We start from the raw sequence: 18,910 nt of genomic DNA on the forward strand, positions 1-18,910 counted from the left end.
TTTCAATAGCAATCTCTTCCAAAAATGAAGCAAAAATCCAGTATTACAGTAAGCAGAATTTTAACTGCCAACTGAATCAAATTTTTAATTGAAATATTACATATTCCCAAATAAAGCAAAAGAAACAATAGAAACAAAAATATACCTCACGCCTGAGGAAGAAAGCAAATAATTTTTTTTTCTGATGTAACTGTTGCCTTAAAAATCTATCTTGAATGGTTTTAAAAAGAAGAGTGAGGTGATGAAATACGCAGATGGCAAAACATTTTTCGCAGTTGTTAAATCACAAGCAGATAGAAATCTTCTGAGAACTTGGCAAGACTGGGAGACTGGGCGTCCACACTGCAGATGAAATTTAAGTAAACAAGTGCAAAGTAATGCATATAAAAAGAACAAGCTAAACTATAGCTACCTAATGCCTGGTTCCACATTAGCAGTGGCGTTCCTAGGGGCGCTGACACCCGGGGCAGATCGCCGATGCGCCCTGCCCCCCCCCCGGGGTGCAGCGCGACCCCCCCCCCCCCCGGCAAAAGGACACCCCCCCACCCTGGTGAAAAAAACCCTCCCCCCCCTCCCGGGTGCACGTCGCTGGGGTCATCGTTCTTTCCATGCTCCCTCTGTGGAACAGGAAGCAACCTGTTCCGGGGCAGAGGGAGCATGGAAATGAACGACGCTGACCGGCACGCGGCACCCCCCCAGCAGCATGCACCCAGGGCGGACCGCCCCCCCCCCCCCCTTGGTACGCCACTGCACATTAGGAAGTCACCACCCAGCAAAAAGATCTGGGTTTATCATCGCAGACAATACACTGAAATCCTCCTCTCCGTTTGATTTAATAATAATAACTTTATCTATAAAAGTCTAAGTGGGGCACAAGCCACATACAAAACAGTAAAAATTACTATATTACTCTTAAAATAAAACATACATCGCCACTGCTGCACACTATGGGCCTCTTATCAAGCCGCACTAGCGGTTCCCACACAGCAACGCCAGTGAATAGGCTTTGTCAGCATTACCGCATTGGGAGGCTTATATTAAGAATTAAGAAAGGAATGGAGAATAAAACAGAATATTATAATGCTTCCACTGCTCCATGGTGCAGCTTCAACTTTAGTATATAAACAATTCTGGCCACAACGAGGCTTTTTTTCAAAGCACTTAGACTTACAAAGTTGCATAGTAACCAATGAAACTTTGTAAGTCTAAGTGCTTTGAAAATAAGCCTCCACATCTCAAAAAGAGAGAAGGCAAAATTAGAAAAGGTGCAGAGAAGAGTGATCAAAATGGTAAAAGAAATGAAACAGCTCTCCTAAGTGCAAAGGATCTTCAGCTTGTACAAGGGGAGATATGATAGGGGTCTATAAAATCCCGAGTGGAGTGGAACAAGTAAACCAATCGTTCATTCTTTCAAAAAGTAGAAAAACTAGAGCACATGACATAAAGGAAAGTAATAAAACAAATAGGAGAAAAAGTTTTCACCTAATGTGTACTGCTGAGAATGTGGTAAAAGCTACTGTAGGTTTGGACAACTTCCTTGAACTGTTAAGGAAGACTTTGGAATAGCCCTGTTTCCCTGGGGTAAGCCACACGAAATTTAGATACATTTTAGGATTCTGCACATAATTGGACAGGCCGCTATTGGAACAGGATACTAGGCTTGACCGACCTTTGGTCTGACTAGTTATAGCAAGTCTTGTAAACAACCCACAAGCCTTTCTTCAGTTTCTGAAGAATAACCTAATAATTAAAGCAGTGGGCCAGTTTCAAATCATACTGCCAGTGCTTGTGTTCTTTGGACAAGTCATTTTACCCTCCACTGCCTAAGGCAGAAACTAAAGACTGTAAAGCCCTCTGAGGAGAGGAAAAACATTTACTGTACCTGAACATAACTCACTTTAGATTTTTGTCCATTATTCATGAGCAGATTGCACATCAAAATTGTGTAAATCTCGCAGAAAGCTCGACCAAATAAAGTTGGCAGGTAGAGCTCAGGCCACTTTAACACAGACGACCAGTTCTGATTAGGGTAGTGAGGCACTATGAAAAACACACCTGGCTTATCTTGAAATTTGTGAGAGTCTTTGCTGTAAGGGGGATTGGGGAATAAGCATAAAACCGAGCTATAGGTTATAACTACTTTTAAATAAAATAAGTGTCAGGGTATTGCTAAAGAATCCCTCACCAGTTGATCTGGGGTCTACTGGACTGAACAGTGAAGTGGTTCTTTGTATTTTTGATGCTAGTGAAGAGATTTGAGGGGTCCTGCAAGTTAAGCTGCAGGATCCGATCATGGAGGGAAAACTTGTATGATTGAAGAACTCTGCTGAGTATCAGCTACTTGATTTTGGATGCTGAGAGGTTATAGTTGCTTGCATTTTGATGCTACAATCACCTGCTTGATGGAAAACAAAGCCACTCTATGAATTAAGACCTAGAAAGGCCAAGAAGGCGACTTTGAGCTCTAGGTAATTGATGTGGAAGGGACATTCAGACTCAAACTAGGTCCCTTGGGACACGTGGCAGTCTAAGTGAGCTCCCCACCCTGTGTTTTAAACTTTCATGGTCGGAGAGTCACGTGATGCGCTGAGGGAGTAGGACGTGAGCTCCTGCTCTCCGAGGCCCAACGCCCGATATCGTCAAATATTTAAAGATTTCGCCTCGCCCCGGCGCAGATAGAAGGCACAAAACATCAGTTAACTGGGTGATGGATAAGTTCATGGAAAAATCAACTAAAATTATGCCGCCGCGCGGAGCAAAGAAAGATAAAGACTTGCTGAAAGCAGCTGGCCCGGACATGGAACCGCCACAGACACAGAGCGGCCCGCCTTTTTCGGAGGCGCAGTTAACACAATTATCGCAACTAAATGTGGCGGTAGTTCAAGCTCTGGAACCCAGATTAGAAAGAATCTCGACGCAAATCGCAAATTTTGAGACTCGATTAGCGGACGAATCACGCCGGATCGGAGAATTAGAGCATAGAATGTCAGAGGTGGAAGACATACACCCCCCAATGCAACAGCAAATTCGCCAGCTAGAAAACACAGTAACAACGCTTACAGATAAGGTGGATGAATTAGAGAATCGAGGCAGACGCAGCAATCTGCGGCTGATTGGCTTACCTGAATCGATTGGGGATTCGGTGCTGGCAACAGTTGTGGAACAATGGTTAAAAACAGAATTCGCCCTGTCGGACCATGCGGGCGGCCTGTGTTTGGAGAGAGTGTACCGCATAGGCCGAAAGCAAGATGGCCGCCAGGCCCCGCGTGCGGTGATTCTGAAAGTGCATAATTATCTACATAAACAAGAGATACTGAGTGGATACCGCATAAAACGTGATGATACAAAATATGAAGGACATCAGATCAGAATTTTTCAGGACTACTCAGTTTCCCTTCAAGAGCGTCGGAAGAAATTCACGCCGCTGTGCCGACGGCTCCATGCACTGCAGGCCAGATTTATGTTACTATATCCTGCGGTGCTTAAGATCCGACAGGAGGGTCACTGGAAAACATTTGATTCAGCAGAAGCTGCGCACCTATATATTACAGAACTGGAACAACGCCCAGCTGACCAAAATGAACAAAGAAGGGGAGAGTGAGCTCCTGCAAGGTTGGCTTTCTTTAAAGGGCGAGGGGGAAAAAAGATTTGCACCTTCCAGGGCGGGGGGGCCTCGGGCATGGAAGGGGCTCCCTAGTTGAGTAAGAGATTGGATGTTTAGGGCTCGAAAATTAGATGGGCCACAAAGGGTAGAGGGGAATAAAGGGAAGTTAGGGGAGGGGGGTTTAGTAAAAGAGGGACACACACAGGAGTCGCACATAAGGTATAGAGTTTTTGACAGAGGTGGACCGCCCATACTTTGGAAGTGGGGGATTCAGTGGGTAAGACAGTGGCAAATATGGTTAGTCCCATGGGTAAGGCTGGGTGCCCAGGGGACACAGATTGGCAACATAGCACAGACATCCTATCATTGATCCGTTCCTGCGCAGAATAAAATACGCATAATATCCTGGAATGTAGGAGGGATCTCCTCCCCAATTAAAAGAACCAAGATCTTAACAGCACTACAGAGACATGGGGTGGGGATAGCCTGTCTCCAGGAAACGAGATTGTCCCAAGAGGAACATGAGAAACTGAAACGTCACTGGGTAGGAGAAGTGTTTTGTTCACCAGCCACGGGCAGGAGAGGAGGAGCAGCGATACTAATTCATAAATCACTTATGTGTTCTGCTAGACTTGAATTTAAAGATGGTGAAGGGAGGCTAGTGGGAATTAGGATCAACGCACAGGGAAGGGAGATGCTGGTAGTGTCGGCATACGGCCCCAATACAACCGGCACAGACTTCTTCGCAGAAGTCTTGGCGAAATGCGGGGGACTTAGTACACTTCCCTTGATCCTAGCCGGAGATATGAACCAAGTCATGGATGTGGCCTTAGATCGCTCCAAATCCCAACCACCGAGTTCCTCGGCTCCACCTTCGATATTAGAAACATTGTGCCAGGAGATGGGACTGGTAGATCCCTGGAGAATCTTACATGGTGAAGAAAGGGACTATACACACACATCCAGGGTCCATCAGACACAGTCCAGAATAGACTACATTCTCATATCGCAGACAGAATTCCCTAGGGTAACAAATGCCTCTATAGGCCCAGAGGAAATCTCGGATCATTCTTTAATCTGGGTGGATTTAGAACCAACCCCCCTTTTCCAACAATCCCCGGGGTGGAGGTTTCCGGCATATCTGTACATGTCAAGTGACTTTAAAAAATATTTACATCAGAAGTGGGAGGAATATGTTACACATAATCGAGAACATCAGGAAGACGAGATCTTGTTTTGGTCCACAGCAAAGGCGGTGCTCAGGGGGGAGATCATAGCCTATGTCACCAAGCGGAATCGACAAATTGCCCGGGGAATAATTACCTTGGAAAAACAGCTTGGGAAAGCGAGACGGACGTATGCAGGGGTACCGACACAGACGAACTATGATACTCTTATGTCCACCAGGGTAGCACTCAATAGTCTTCTGCATGAACGGACAATGAGGTCCCTTCTTTACAGAAAATATAAACTATATAAATTTGGAGATAAAACGGGAGGGATGGTAGCTAGACTGGTGAAGGGTGCGCGCAAACCACACTACATCACAGCACTCCGCACTAAGGCGGGTGGAGTAACGCATGATCCCAGAGAGATTGCAGACACTTTTTACCAACACTTTGCAAAGGTATATAAAGGGAAACAGGAGTACACAGAAGACCGGGAGAACATAAAAAGCTACTTGAAAGATGTAGGGCTAGAGAAACTCTCCGCAGATCAGGTAAGCCTTCTCAATGCCCCGGTGTCAGCCAAAGAATTACAAAAGGCAATAGGCGCACTAAAACTTTATTCAGCGCCGGGGCCTGATGGTCTCTCAGGAGAGTTTTACAAATTACTGAACACACAGATTGTGGGGCCCTTGACTGAATATTTAAACACAGTAGTAGAAATGGGTCATTTCCCCCTACATGCAAACACAGCACTCATAAGTCTTATCCCCAAAAAAGACAGAGATATGCTGAACCCGGGCTCCTACAGACCTATCTCCCTGATTAATGTAGAGGTTAAGCTCCTATCACGTATCCTGGCAGAAAGAATAGCACCTTGGATGTCCCGTCTTGTTCATGAGGACCAAGTGGGCTTTGTCCGGGGTCGTCAGTCGGTCCTGAACACGAGAAAAATGATATTAGCATTAATGACTGACTCCCCCCAAAGAGCACAAAAAATGGTGGTTAGTTTAGACGCAGAGCGTGCATTTGACCAGGTAGAGTGGCCATTCCTGTTCGAAACACTACAAGGCATAGGATTACACGGGTGGTTTGTAAATGCAATAGAAACACTTTATGCAAACCCACAAGCAATGCTCCGAGTCAATGGAATTAGAACCCCAGGATTTGACATTGGGAGAGGAACCCGTCAAGGCTGCCCCTTGTCCCCACTGCTTTTTCTCTTAACATTGGAACCCCTTTTAGCTAAAATTAGAACACAACGTAGGATAACAGGGATAGAGATTGGCAGGAGAGAGCTCAAAGTGCTGGCCTATGCGGACGATGTTATGATTCTCCTGAGTAACCCGCAGACCTCCTTGGAGTGTCTCCTATACACCATTAAGGAATATGGCACTCTTTCAGGCTATTCCCTTAATAAATCAAAGTCCAGGGCCTTAGCATTAGATGACACACTGCAATCAGACTGGAGAGGAGAATTCCCACTGCAATGGGCGACTGGTCATCTGAGATATTTGGGGGTGGTCATCCCTAGGGCCCTGGAGACACTGTATGAGGCAAATGTAAGGCCCTTATTGGCCAAAACCAGATGTCTGTTGAAGTTGTGGAGAGCTTGCCCACTATCACTCTCGGGTCGAATAGGCTTGTTTAACATGATGATAGCTCCCAAGTGGCTGTATTTGTTTCAGATGCTACCACTTTACCTGAAAAAGAGGGAAGAGAGAGCTTTGCATCGTGCAGTGCAAAGTTTCCTGTGGAATGGGAAGAGACCCAGGCTCCCAGTCCACATACTTCAAAAGCCGAGACCACAAGGGGGGATGGGTTTGCTCAACATAAGACACCTCACTATAGCAAGTGCAATGAGACACATCAGAGACTGGTTAGTGGGCACAAGTGAATTTTCAGTGATAGAATTGGAAAAGACAATGGCCCCTAGGGTGCATTTGGGATGGAGTTTGCACGCCCCCGGAGAAAGACTAAACACGGGAGAGGGCCCAAACCCTTTGATTGAAGCAGCAAGAGCGGCCTGGAAATGGTTATGCAATCGACACAAATTTGATTGGCGGGTCACCCCTTTTTTGCCAATACAGTACAACCCAGATTTCCCAGAAGGCTCCTCATCGGCGGCATTTAGCCGGTGGAGAGCACTGGGGATCCAGTATGTATGTCAGCTGGTGACGGATGAAGGAAAACCGAAATTGTACGCAGATCTACAAAAGGAATTCGGACTTACAGAGAGAGACCGCTTTGCCTGCCTGCAGATGAGACATTATATCACAGCCTTAGGTTGGATTAATTTGAGTGAAGATGTTCAAGACACATTGAACACGGCTTTGACTTTGGGAGCCCAGAATACAGTACCACTTAAATATCATCACAGATTTTTACGAGACACGACGGAAGATATAGACTTTCAGACAAGAGCACAGAGTTGGGCCAAAGACTTGACACCAGAAGTTACAGCAGAGCTATTGCAGAAGTACCTGACCATCATACAGACGCGTTCTCTTTTTAATCGTTATTGGGAGATGGATTACAAATTTATCCTCAGACTATATATTTCACCATCACGAGCCTTTAAGGCTGGCTTTGGAGACTCAGCTGCTTGCCCTTGGTGCGACCATACCCCCGCAACGCTAGGACATATGTTCTGGTCTTGCCAGCAAGTGGGATTGTTTTGGACTCGAATAATGGGCGAGACACAGAGATACTGGGGTCATCAGATCAAAAGCCAGCCACTGATGTTGTTTGGAGTCTACGAATGGGCCCGCCCCGCACCTCCAGGTCTGGGGGCCTTCATACGAAGAACCATACTGATGGGAAAAAGGTCCATTTTGTTGCATTGGAGAGAAGAAAAAGCCCCAACCGTGGGAGCATGGAGATCCCAAATGATCGAACTACTAAACCTAGAAAGACGTGGGATTTTGGATTTGTCCTCCAAGGAAGGAAAGAATCTGCAGAAGACTTGGGCGAATTTTTGGGACACTTTACAACCCTCAGCCCGAAGCAGAATATTAAATTAGAGGCCGAAAGACTCTGTCATAATTTACCTGAGTGAGATGGTGCTTGCTCCTGTGTGTGAGGGGAGGGAAGGGGGGGGAAGGGTAAAGGACATAGCACCAGATAACCTAACACGCTGTATCATACTTGAGAGAAATCACGTATGGAGCACAGGTCGGAGACAATATTAGATCATATCGAGAGATAATAAGAGAGGCGACACCAGGCGAAGGGCTATAAGAAACAAAGCCCTTTGTAGCAGGCAACATAGAAAGAAATGCGAAGCCTCAGATATGACATTGACTGTGCTGATTGATCTGAACAGCACAACATTGGGGGGGAGGAATAGAGTCATTTAATCTATAACTCATTGTTCAGAATTGAGGGATAGTTGGAATGGGGGGAGGGGGGAGGATGTTGGGGTTTATGAAAATGTATGGCGACAGCAACACACAGATAGATGTTGTAGACATTTCAGAATATATGTTTAAGTGACTGTGTATATGACATGCTTTTATGTAATAAACAGATTCAAACAAAAAACTTTCATGGTCAGGACAAAACAAAATTGCAGTGGACCAAACCAAACACGTCTGAGGGATCGATGCTCAAACATTCGTGCCAAAACCCACAGCTCAAAATCCTGTAGCACATCAACAGCGCTGAAAAATAGGTAACAAATGCTTGAAGCCAATCATATTAAAAAATTTTACACGCAGTTAAATCACGCTGTAAAACCAAAAGTAGGGGGAGTTGTGTGCCTGGAACACGTACACAAGGGTTTTGCAGTAAGCAGGACTCTTGTGCGCAAGTCTATACAAAACCAGAATTGAAGACACACATCAGCACTATTCTTCTGCGCTTTTAAAAATGAGCCTTTGCACTTTAAGGCTCATATTTAAGCGTAGATAAACAGGCACCGTAGGGCTATTTCCCTGTGAGCCTCACTCTGCTGGTCTCAGCCTGTGTATACAACTATGTCAAGATGGAGTCTGTGAACTAAGACCCTGCACTTCAGTGACCAAGCAGATTCAACTTTCTGTTTGTGGCAGAGCTCTGCTTGTGGTAAATAACTGGCAGGTCTGGAAAAACTCAAGGATATGCAGTGGGCAGTGACTTTGTTTTATTCCAGTTCTCTCTAACAGAAGAAAAGTTCTGGTGTAGGCCCAGAACAGCCAGGTTCCTTTATAATAACCACCCCTGGACAGAGAGCTAGGAAGTTGGTTTAGCCAGACTTCTGTAAACGGAACCTGGGAATTACTCATTGGGTAGCTTTGCCCAGAAGAGTTATTCACCTATAAATGCTTACAGCACCAATGTGAGCTTTCATGTTTTGGTTCTGCTTAGTATTGAGCACATTCGTTTCTCAATACTGGCACTTAAACTTGCACAAGCTTTCTTTCCCTTACAAGAGAGGACAAAGCCTACACTTTAACGTGCCAAACTGACAAGACATGTCCTCCTGAAAACCTTCAATGCCACCCTTGAGCTGGCAGTGTTTTCAGCGTTAAAAGCCAGCATTTGTTTCTGCACTGCCACCTGAGAATTGGGAAGGAATACCAACTGACCTCATTAACAGCCATTTGAACAAATTTATAATATAATTTGCGGACATCTTGGCACGCACATTAATACTTAGGCTAAAGCCCTCTGAACATTCTGAGCACATTAATGCGTGTGCTAGTCTGGCTCTAACCGCCTTCAACACTAACATTTTTAGCACCGGGCCCCCTAGGTTGTTATCAAACAGCTGCTAATGCAGTATACTTTGTAAGCAAAGCATGTAGCATGGCAGACAGAAGTTAGAAACAACAGTTTCACTCAAGGCTGAGAACCCACTGAGATCATCTCATTCAGATAGCAAAAGGAACTTTGTGCACTACAGTAGTTATATGATCCAACATCTGTACCTAGGCATGGCAGCGACTTCTGACAGACATGCATCATCAAGGAATGTATTCAGTCCAGCAGCAGAAATGCCCTTGCTTATATTGCGACTAAAAATGGCCTCTATGAATGAAAGCCTGTTTTTAGAGTGCAAATTCAACTCTGGAAACTGATTACAAAGCTTAAACTCTGGAGCAGCTGAATTCTCATTCCTAAGCAGCAGTGCAAGGATACTGACAAAAACCAGTCATCAAGGTACGGGGAAAAAAAACCCCACAACTAGATGGTCTTGCTTGTGAAGATGAGCAACCGCAAGTACAAGACATGTGGTAAAACCTTTTTGAAACCAAAGCAAGGCTGAAAATGAGAATGTCATTTTGATAGTTGTCCTTGGACAGTTGAATGTGTGTGTACATATAAATCTATTGTGCATGTGGATAGGGATGCAAGTATAAGCATTTTTGAAATTCAATGTGCACTGCTAGTCTCCCTTCTTCAGGAAAGGTAGAAGAATGGAGGGAAGAATTTTCTCTTTGCAGAAAAAGAGGATGAGATCCGCGAGGTCTAGGATAGGGTGCAGGCCCTAGTTTTCTTAGAAATCAGAAGAATTTATAATAGAAGACTTGATTCCTATGGTATTGCAATGGAGGACATAATAAAATTGTTCCTGCTGCAGATGAAACCATTGCAAGAGTTAATCGAGTTGTTACGTAAGAATATTTCAGCCAGTGGCCTGTGTGCACTTTGCTGAGTACTCAACAATCCCTCAGCACATATTGTGCTATCATCTTCTGCAATGATGTGGACCCAAGCTGACCAATAACACAGTGAGCACTGATCCACCGATGAGGATTGGATCTAGGGACAACTCGGTCTCAGCAAGCACTGGGAAGACAAACATTTCTCGCCTGAGAAACTCCAAGGAGCTCAATCACTGTTAAATGACACTACATTTTGTTTCTGTGCAATCAGACCTCATAGGCCACTGAATAGGGAAGTAAACGGATGGTCTAGGAAGAGATAGTGTAGGACACTGCCTAGCCAATCCTTCGGTGTGCATATGAGGCCTGAACCAGGGCAGGAAGGGGAGGTGTACTTGCTTCCTAAAGTGCAGCCATCAACTCATTGCTCAACTGTAGGGGTCAGCCAAAGAGCCAACTCAGCACAGAAGTACTTCCTTCTTAATGTTGGCAATCTGCAAAGTACCTTCCTCGATTTCATCTCAGTATCTTCAGAGTCAAACAAGACAGTCCCTATGAAATTGAAGTGAACAAACATGGAAATCTAGAAGACCCAGCAGTCCGGATTATAGTGGGCAGACAAGTTGAGGGTCTGTGTTCTGGAAGTTTCTTCCACACAGACTCTGTTGACTTTTTTTTTTTTTTAAATAAAGAAATAAAAGAAAATAGGACAAAGAACATCAGAAAAATGCAGAATAAAATCTTACCAAACTGGTGGCAGAGCTTTGTTTTCACATCTATTCGACAGAGTGGGAAAAAAAACAACTGAACAGATGTGCATGGAAAGGGCTGCACATGCTTACAACGACTGTGCAGTCATCCACTTTTGTACCTGACTTAAGCTTCAAAATATCACACATATATGCTTATAATTAAAAAAGAAAAACCCTTAGTTTACATACTGTATATACCCTAATTTAGCACAAACACACACCTCATGTTCTTAGGACAACTGTTTTGAACAAGCAGTCTGTATAGATCAGCAAATAATTGAACACATAAAATAAGCCCCAAATCTTGTTTCTTGAATACAAAAACTGCCTCATCTTTAGACACTTCAATTCCATACTCCTGAGTACAAACGGGAAAAAAACTAATTTTTCAGACTGAATGAAAGTGTGTAGTAGTCACCGTGTACTACAACACAAAATTAGTGTGTGTATACATACATATTTCTAAAACATTTTTAACACACACATTATCTATTGTGAAGGAGGCAAGTTGCATTTTTTTTATATTAAATTCAACATTCTGAAAATAATTTGCCATAAAGATTTCTATGAAGCACATGGCCTTTTCTCAAATGGCAAACAATATATGATAGCACTATTTTTATTCAGGTAATCTAGACTGCCCCTACTTGACATTTCGCCAGATGCTTAAGACAAGATTCAATTTACATAGACATCACATGAACAATACTGGTGCCAGTAGGGTACCCACGCCTGTTGGTCAACATTTTACAGGACCAGGACACTGTACCAGTGACTTCACAGTGAGAATCCTGAAAGGTAACTTTAAAACCATACAAGAACGTAAGACCTTTGAAGTCAGAATGATTGAATATTTTAACACCCAACAGAAAGGACTCAACAAGGATCTGGGGTTCCTAGCCCATTATAAACCATAAAGCTGTATGTTGATCACCCTCCCCCTCACCTATCCACACCCATCCTGTTAGAATATCAATGATTATGCTTTGATGTCCCCATGCATACCTCCTACCCACCCCCATCCTCCCACCCTGTCAGACTGTCATAGTAATGCTTGAATGTTTTCACTTATAGGAGGAGGAGTGGCCTAGTGGTTAGGGTGGTGGACTTTGGTCCTGGGGAACTGAGTTCGATTCCCACTTCAGGCACAGGCAGCTCCTTGTGACTCTGAGCAAGTCACTTAACCCTCCATTGCCCCATGTAAGCTGCAGTGAGCCTGCCATGAGTGGGAAAGCGCGGGGTACAAATATAACTAAAATAAAATTATATACACTGTCAGCTAGCACATTTGCTTATTTCCTAAAGCTAATCAAGAAATGTATTAAGTTATGTCCAATAAAAAAGGTATCATCTTATTTTCTTTTCCATGTTTTATTTTGTTTGATTTCTATTGATAGCCCATTAGATTGTAAGCTCCTTGGAGCAGGGACTGTCCTTTTTTGTTAATCTGTACAGCGCTGCGTAACCCTAGTAGCGCTCCAGAAATGTTAAGTAGTTAGTTAGTTAGTTTTTGAAAATGGGAAAAAAAGAAGCAAAATATCCTGTGCAACAAATCACCATTAATATATCTTGATTTTGGGGTCAGAACTCTGCTCTTCAGTCTAATCAGAACTGGGACCATGTGGAGAAAACTGCCAAAATGAATGGACAATCAGATAAAAATTTTCGTTTCCTTTCTAAATTTACCCTATCGATGTAATTCCCTCAATATTCTGTGTTTACATGTTTTCCATAGACAAATATTTACCTAGCAGCTCGACAAGCCTTAGTTTCTGTTGCCTTGCTTTTCTGAGATGACCTCTGGTCTCAGTCCGCTGGCCCTGATTGAGAGATACGAACACAGAACTGAATGCAAACAGCACGAACCATGGACTTGACCTGCCCAATACATCTGAGCAAAGCATTTGCCTTTCCCCTTCATTCAATCAAAAATCTTCCTCTTTCTCCCCTACTCAATTACCAGCCCTTTTACTTAAAAAAAAAAAAATAATAATCTGACATTTATATTCTGATAAAGGGAAACATTTTTATTGACACTTTGGAACTCAGCTCAGAGAATCCATACCATATGCTATATTCCTACTGAACTTAGACAGCCATTTAGTTCACATTCCCTTGTTGACAGCCCATCAATCAAGGTCTCACCACTTATGGTCCTCATTTGTTAGTATGTATTAACATAGCTAGGTAATTCTAAACCTTCTCCTGGACTTTTCAGATTACCACAATTAATTTACATACAGTGGATCTGCAAAAGCTGGTGAGCCAAAATTGTCCCTGCCTTCTGAATTACCATAAACCCCACTAACCTCTGGCTCACTCCTTCTCTTAGGGAGAAACTATGTCATATCCACAAAGAAAACAAAATAAAGATCCACCCAATCAAGAGACTGGCTGCCTGTGGTGCAAACAGATAAGACGCATCAGCCTCCACAAACTAAAAGAGCAACCTGTTTATCTTTCTCAGTTGTTGATATCTTATTCCTCTGTTCAAGACCTATGGCCCAAGGACAAAATCAATTTCTACTTCATCCTTTAGCTGCTGCTTGGCTTGATCGTAGGCATGCATCTGCATTTTTTGTCTGGTCCCAATGTTACGGAATGCCTTACCCCAATACCTTAGATTACAGCAGAATTTAAAACATTATAACACTGGTTTAAAGACTATTTTTCAATGACATTTCCTGATGGGTAATTGCATCATGGCTGGTACCATTGCTGCTGTATGATGGCTGGATAGTCTGCGATCTTGAACTCATGCAGGGCACTTTTCTATTTGCCCTTTTCTCTCCTTTCATATAAATGAAAAAGAATAAAGCAACTAAATTGCTTCTTGGAGAGGGAAGACTATCAGTTGGGGACGGGTAGAGATTAATAAAATGATTAATAGGGTTCAACTTGGACTTGGAAGGGGGAGGTAAATATGTTAAACATCTGTTGCTATATTGGGGACAGGGTATTAAAGTTGATAATAGTTGGTAAGATAAGGTGGTTAGGGTTGGGGGGGGGGAGATAAATGGCTAAAAGGCTGATGAATGCTTTTATCATCTTGCTGTTATGGTATAGGTTCTGAGCTGACGTGAAGTCTGTTAATAAGAATGGAGGAGAATACTGTGGTTTAATACCAACAATTATGTTGGAACAAATTGCGGAAAATGGAATGATGGGTATGGGGAGTTGTTTATGTTCAGGGAGTTCTATAAACAAAGAATATATTGAAAGGGATAACAGTCGAAGTTAGAGTAGCCGGACCTTTGAGTAGGTATTAGTTATGCTCATTATCTTTTGGTATAATCAAGACATATATAGTGCATGGCGAACTTTATTAGTTGCATCTTCGCTAAAACTGTTGAAATTGTTGGAACCCAAATAACGGGGAGGGGGGAGAAAATGGTTAAAAACAACAGGTTGATGACGGTATATACATGTTATTTCTACTTTGTAAACAAGCCAACCTGCTCTTATAACACAGGCCTGAATCCAGTAGAAGTACTTGAAGAAGAGTGCAAACATTCTTCAGAATACCAGCAACACGTGTATGCAAACCCCTCTCCCATGCCAAAGTTTTGAGACTGCTACTCTTTGCCACGGGCTGAGAACCTAGGGAGCTGGGTTCAATCCCACTGCAGATCCTTGTGACCCTGGGCAAGTCACTTAACCCTCCAATGTCCCAGGTACAAAATTTAGATTATGGCCCCCTAGGGACAGAGAAAGTACCTGCACATAATATGTAAAACACTTTGATTGTACCACAGAAAGGTGGCATATCAAATGTTCATTTCATTTCCACTTATTTCACTTTCTGTATCACCCTTACTAATTGGAAGACCAGGGCGGTGTACAGGCTAAAAAGTTACAAATATTTAATAGTAAAGGAACTACAATTTTGGATAGGAAAGAAAAGTCATACACTCAAAGTCAAGTTAGAAGAAGAATTAGAAGGGAGGTAGGTAGGTAGATAAGTGGGTCATCATGGCCGAAGAGGGAAAGGAAAAGAAGAGTGGAGGGATAGCCTAATGGTTAGTACAGCGGGCTTTGATCCTGGCAACCTGGGTTCAATTCCCACTGCAGCTCCTTTGCCCCAGGTAGAAAAACTTAGACTGTGAGCCCTCTAGGGACAGAGAAAGTACCTGCATATAATGTGTACACCGCTGTGTACGTCTAGTAGCGCTATAGAAATTAGTAGTAGTAGAAAAGGAGGGGAACAAGGGGGAAAAAAGAGCAAACACTGACAGATGGACACCACTCTATGCAGAGCCAAAGCAATGTTTTCAAAGCAAATTTTAAATGGTTTCAGGGATGATTCTGCACATATAGCTAGAAGCATTGCATTCCAGAAAAATATTGAAGTGAAAAAGAAAGCTCTGTCTGGTTGATTCAAGAATAGCCTGTTTTGGGCCTGGGACACTATCTTTTACTCTTTGACAGATACAGACAAATCAGGTCAATTCTTAAAAAATGCAAGCCCATGCTTATTTCAAGACAACATATTTTTTTGAATATTTTGGATCTCTTAACTCCATTGCTTTTAAGAGATACAGAAATATGAGAAATACCTTACATATGGTAGTAGGGTCAGGTATGTTTACACAGAGTGGACCTAAAAATATATTTTTATTTGAACAGTACAAGGACTTATGGTATATTAAACTAAATTTACCAACTTACAAACCTGTTTTTTTCTCAGACTGACTGAATATACCTAGTACATCCTATCTATTTCATTACAGAATAAATAGCATACATGATCACATCACATACAGAATGGATGCAGTGCTTAGAAAGTTAGAATGAGGGCCAGGCTGGTGACTCGGCAGCAGTGCTGTGTACTGCCATGTGGAGAACCTGTGTTTCTTTCCCTGCTCAAGGTATTCCATTCCTCAGGCTAGTGACACTTAATAGCTAGATTTAGGGTCCTGACGGGGAGATTTTGTGCATGGTCCATAGCAATGATGGGGCTAGTTAAATTGCAAGGGGACACAAACTGGTGGACGTCCCCTAGGTAAGCTAGATCACAATAATGAATCCAAAAGCAGGCTTGTCCCAAGTTCAGTTTTCAAGCACCACTAAACCAGGTCAGATTTTCATGCTATTCCTGATGAAAATGCATGGCATTGATCGTCATTCAGTGGAAGTAGTGTGTGTGCATATCTCTCTCATGCATATTCATTAGGGATATTCTGGCCTGTTTGTGGTTCATTAGGTCTGAGCTTGGAACAAGCTTGCACAAAAGGAACAGAAAGCAAATTGCTGGGTTGCAGGGAGGGGAGGGACAAACACACCTAATTCCCCCTCACCCATAAAAAGTGAAGCTCTATCCAGATACACATGGAACTGACAGACCTCCCCACCCACACACATGCACCTCTACTCTACCACCAAACATAATCCTCGCCCCACCTAATATATCCTTCAAGTTCTGTGCTAGCATCAAAAGTTACAAATGAGCGAGTGGAAACGCACACAAAGCGAACTTTTAAGTCTTTAATCCCATCAGAAAGCAGGCTAGAAAACAGTTGAAATGTAGGATCTAGGAGGAGCATTCCTGTGCACTATGTAGGTGACTAGTACACTCAGTCATTAGCTGATACTGGTAGTTATATAAATGAATAGAGGGAGTAAAGGGAGTAAAAAGGGCAATTTGGAAGAAGATGATAAAATTAAACAATAATTTCAGAGTGCTTCTGGATCCTTGCATTTAGGCCCTTATTTTAGAAACATCCCAACACACAAATGGCAACATTTAAACATATGGATAGATCCAGATGTTTACATGTCATTTCAAAACAGGGGCCATTCATACATGGCGAAGCTCAGTATGTTTAGATAGCCCAGGGGGCATGGGTAGGGTGGACCTAAAATACACATATGTTTCAATTAGGAATCCACATCTGTATTAACAGACATCAGTATAAATTGTCCCAAAACACATCTAAGCATCTGCTGTAGGGGCAGTTGTATACACTGACATCTGCACCCCTCCTATACTGCTGAATATAACCCCCACCCTCGCAGCAAAGGCTTCCATGTGTGGCCAACAGCCCACCATGTGCAAGGCTCCCCCAGGTTCAAACATACCCCCCCTTAACCCCCTCCAAGCTTATGAGGGAAGGTGTTCTCTAGTGTCTAATGAACACTGTGCCTCATCTTGTGTCTCAATAACTGCCAGATCTAAGGTTTGACAATTAAAATTCAATGCGAAGAAATGCAAAGTGATGCACTTAGGGAGTAGAAATCCACGGGAGACGTATGTGTTAGGCGGTGAGAGTCTGATAGGTACCGACGGGGACAGGGATCTTGGGGTGACAGTATCTGAGGATCTGAAGGCGACGAAACAGTGTGACAAGGCAGTGGCTGTAAGTAGAAGGTTGCTAGGCTGTATAGAGAGGGGAGTGACCAGCAGAAGAAAAGAGGTTTTAATGCCCCTGTATAAGTCGTTGGTGAGGCCCCACCTCGAGTATTGTGTTCAATTCTGGAGGCCGTATCTTGCTAAGGATATAAAAAGAATTGAAGCGGTGCAAAGAAAAGCTAAGAGAATGGTATGGGATTTGCGTTACAAGACGTATGAGAGGAGACTTGCGGACCTGAACATGTATACCCTGGAGGAAAGGAGAAACAGGGGTGATATGATACAGACGTTCAAATATCTGAAAGGTATTAATCCGCAAACAAACCTTTTCCGGAGATGGGAAGGAGGTAGAACTAGAAGGCATGATATGAGATTGAAGGGGGGCAGACTCAAGAAAAATGTCAGGAAGTATTTTTTCACGGAGAGTGTGGTGGATACTTGGAATGCCCTCCCACGGGAGGTGGTGGAGATGAAAACGGTAACGGAATTCAAACATGCGTGGGATAAACATAAAGGAATCCTGTTCCGAGGGAATGGATCCTCAGAAGCTTAGCCGAGATTGGGTGGTAGAGCCGGTGGTGGGACGTGGGGCTGGTTGGGAGGCGAGGATATTGCTGGGCAGACTTATACGGTCTGTGCCCTGAAAATGACAGATACAAATCAAGGTAAGGTATACACAAAAAGTAGCACATATGAGTTTATCTTGTTGGGCAGACTGGATGGACCGTGCAGGCGTTTTTCTGCCATCATCTACTATGTTACTATATTACTATGATACCTTGGCAACCACTTTCGATGGCACAAGGCAGGAGTCAGTGGGCATCACTCCAGTCCCACTAGACACCAAGAAACCTCTAGTAAACCCAAGGACTGGATCTGGGGATGAGGGGGCTAGCAAGTTTCTGGATATTGCACCTTTGGGGGTGGGTGGGTGCTGTCATGTGTCAGCCCTGAAACAAGAATGGGATGTTCTGTGCCACAGGTGGGAGGGGGGATTCTAACAGGGAGAGAGCTGGCATCAGGACCCTTTACAGAAAGCGCTGTGAGTTTAAAAAACTGCTTCCCTCTCTATGTGAGGGAGGGGGTAAGGTTGCAATTTGGTCCCGTCCCCCTCCCCCCCCCCCAGTACAGCTTTCTAAAGTCGCTGCTCTCTCTGCATGTGGAAGTACTTTGCCATGTGGTCTTGCACCTCTTTTACAAAAGCCTCTACATTTCTCAGAGCCTCTTGTAAAACAATATTGGAATTCCCCACATTCTGACTTGGTGATGTGAATTCCCTTCTCCATGTCTTATTTAAATCTGCCTCTTAATATATCAAGTCCAAATATCTTATTCAATGAATTGAACTACGGCGGGAGAGGGGATATAGTTTAGTTTGGTAATTTGGGGGGGGGGGGGGGGGGGTATTCAGGCACATTTCACAATAAGATGAGGTTTCCCTAAGTGAAACA

At 43.5% G+C, this 18,910-nt stretch overlaps 1 protein-coding gene across 6 annotated transcripts in view; it reads right to left on the reverse strand.

Moving 5' to 3' along the window:
• Nucleotides 1-18,910, reverse strand: part of ZBTB47 (zinc finger and BTB domain containing 47) — a 296,099-nt gene that overhangs the window by 208,447 nt on the left and 68,742 nt on the right. For 3 of the 6 annotated variants that reach the window (XM_030197617.1, XM_030197626.1, XM_030197634.1), the window contains one exon: nucleotides 12,858-12,930. The exons of the other annotated variants lie outside the window; for them this stretch is intronic. The gene's annotated coding sequence lies outside the window, so the exon portion shown is untranslated. The remainder of the gene's footprint in view (nucleotides 1-12,857; nucleotides 12,931-18,910) is intronic. 6 annotated transcript variants of the gene reach the window in all.

The sequence above is a fragment of the Microcaecilia unicolor genome, chromosome 1 (assembly GCF_901765095.1).
Source record: "Microcaecilia unicolor chromosome 1, aMicUni1.1, whole genome shotgun sequence".
NCBI classification, from domain to species: Eukaryota; Metazoa; Chordata; class Amphibia; order Gymnophiona; family Siphonopidae; genus Microcaecilia; species Microcaecilia unicolor.